Source organism: Cebus imitator, unplaced genomic scaffold, assembly GCF_001604975.1.
Source record: "Cebus imitator isolate Cc_AM_T3 unplaced genomic scaffold, Cebus_imitator-1.0 Scaffold12, whole genome shotgun sequence".
NCBI lineage: Eukaryota > Metazoa > Chordata > Mammalia > Primates > Cebidae > Cebus > Cebus imitator.
Window position 1 is genome coordinate 7,377,420 of NW_016107327.1, and position 2,844 is coordinate 7,380,263.

General features: G+C 48.1%; 1 protein-coding gene across 3 annotated transcripts in view; it reads left to right on the top strand.

Moving 5' to 3' along the window:
* OSBPL1A (oxysterol binding protein like 1A) overlaps positions 1 to 2,844 on the top strand; it is a 244,758-nt gene that overhangs the window by 36,996 nt on the left and 204,918 nt on the right. The window lies entirely within an intron of this gene.

Sequence of the window (2,844 nt, forward strand, 5' to 3'; positions counted from 1 at the left end):
AAAAAAAAAAAAAAAAAAAAAAAGCCAGTGAGTAGAATGGGATGGGGAAAGTGAGGGAGGCAGTAGCTGCCAGGGAGCACAGAGTAGGGAAGTTTCATTGGTGTTTTCTCATTAGGTGGATGAGACCCAAGTGTTTACTCCTTCCCCGCAGCAACTAAAGGGGGAGAGGTTGAAGGTAGGGAAGAAAGGAGCACCTGAGAAGCAGGAAGGGATGGGCTCTAGGATCCAGGAAGAACAGTTAGCCTTAGACCTCGGGAGGAAAGTTTAGCAGAATGCCTGTAGATATAGGTAGGATGGTTGATTTGGTGCTGGAAGCTCAGAAAATTCTATGAAAGCTTCTGTTTTTCTCTGTAAAGCTGAAATATGTCATTTGCTAAGGTGGAGTTGTCTTGGTAAAAGGCTTGAGTGAAGGATTGAATTACTTTTCTTTGGAATATATGAGATGCTTGGACAGGGCCTTATAAAAGGGCCTTCAGCTAGCGTGAGATTCTGACTTTATGGTGTGTAAATCCACAGGGCTCTGTTGTTTTTCTTCACCGTTGGTTAGCAACCTGGGTGTGGCTACAGAGAAACTGGGCTCATGTACTTATCAGGCTTTGGAGTTTTTTTTAGGCTTCTTGACATATATTACAGTGAAGCCAAGATTTTGAGGATATGATACAGAAACGTTGAAGTGAGGGATTAAAGAACAGGCACTGCATTTATTGAAGGAAGTGAAGATGGAGGGTATTTACATATTTGAAACTGATTACGTCTGGCATAGTGGCTAACACCTGTAATCCCAGCACTTTTCGGAGGCTGAGGTTAGAGGATCACTTGAGCCCAGGTGTTTGAGAGCATCCTGGGCAACATGGCAAAACCCCATCCCTACAAAAGAATCCAAATGTCAGCCAGGTGTGGTAGCACATGCCTGTGGTCCCAGCTACTCGGGAGACTGAGGTGGGAGAATTGCTTGAGCCCAGGAGGTCAAGGCTGCAGTGAGCTGTGATTGTGCTACTGCACTATAGTCTGGGAGACAGAGGGATACCCTGTCTCAAAAAAAGAAAGTGATTAGAGCTGGGGGTTGGGTAAGTTGAAGAGAAAGTCTAGGGGATAGCCGTGTGGACAGGCTGGAAGGTTGTGAGTGCTTGGGAAACTGGCCTTCTGTGTTCCGAGTCCAGGGGCGATGACAGCAGCCAGGCTTGTGGCTCTGGCAGTGGGTCCCTGACTTAAGCAGAGGCACAGTTGTGAGAAATGAGGGAAGCTGAGAAATTGAGAGACCAGGGTGCCGAATAGGCAGTCGATCCCCTGAGGATGATGGCAGGATTTGCAGCGGGGCGGCGGGGGGAGACTGTGCTGCCCAAGGTTATTTGGTGAGGGGCAGGCCACTGGGAGGCTGGCAGATGGCAGCAGAGAAGGCATGCATAAGAGCTTTGGCTTAATGACGCCTCGAAGGAGGAGTTGTCACGTGAGTGGAGAAGTCATCAGCCAAAGGCAGTAGTGGGTTTTTTGTTGTTGTTTTGAGTCAGGGTCTTGCTCTGTTGGCCAGGCTGGAGGGCAGTGGTGCAATCACAGATCATTGTAGCCTCCACCTCTCAGGCTCTGGCGATCCTCCGCCTTAGCCTCTGGAGCAGATGAGACTGCAGCTTTGCACCCCCATGCCTGGCCAATTGTTTTATTCTCTGTGGAGATGGGGTTTCTCTATGTTTCCCAGTCGGGTCTTGAACTCCTAGGCTCAGGCAGTCCGCCTTCTTTGGCTTCCTAAAATGCTGGCATTACAGGCATGAGCCACCATGCTCTGCCAGCAGTGGAGTTTTGTTGTTGAGGTTCACACGACTTCTGCTCAGTGAGGTACAGTGGGGATGGGGGGACCCCACCTGAGGAATAAGGGGGAATCCTTATCAGGATGAGCTAGGTTTCACTAAGAACAGAAAGCAAAAGCCAGGTTCAGTGAAAGAGACCAAGGCTCTGGGACTTATTGACTGTGTAATAGGGGTTCCACCGGGCACACACTTAAGAGGAAACAGATGTAGGAGTCTGGGTAAATGACAAACAATCCTGGGGACACTGTTGGCAGCTGCAGTCCCTTGGAGGGTTGTTAGAGGCCTGTTGTGGGTGTGCTGAGGTTGGTGACCAAGGTTTCTGTGGGTTCAGATCTTGGAATCCAGGAGTGAGGGGAACGTGTCATGTAAGTAAGGTACTGCAGGCCACAGTAGCTATGAAACTATCACTGCTTCCCTGCAGTGGCCCTTGGAATGACATTTTATTGGGCTGTAACCGCCCCATCAGGGCAGATGACTTTGGGATTTGATAGAGCTGTATTCTCTACAGCTTGGTTGGGAATTTGGGGAAGTTTTTGGGCTATCTCAGCTCTAAATAGGGCCCTCTATATCTTCTTTGTTGCTAAATTGAATTAGTAGTTTTCATTTTTGCAACACTCAGTTGTTTATGCCTTTCCTCATCTCTGCTGCTAGGATCTGACACTTCATTGCCTTAACTTTGGTCCTGGCCTGGTTGGACTCTTTCACCTTGGTAACCCAATATCCTCATGAACTGAGACTTTATCTGAAGTCAAAGACTCCACTTTCAGGCACTATCTGTAGAGTTCACAGCTTTCCAGATTGTATTAGTCCATTTTTACAGTGTTGTAAGGAACTACCTGAGACTGAGTGATTTATGAAGAAGAGACCCCCAGTTACTCAGGCTTACCAGGAAGCTTCATTGGGAGGCCTCAGGAAAATTAGAATCACGGTGGAAGGTGAAGGGGAAGCAAGCACAGCTTACCGTGGAGCAGAAGAGAGCGAGCGAGCACATGAAGCGGGACATACCACACACTTTCTTTCTTTCTTTCTTTTTTTTTTTTTT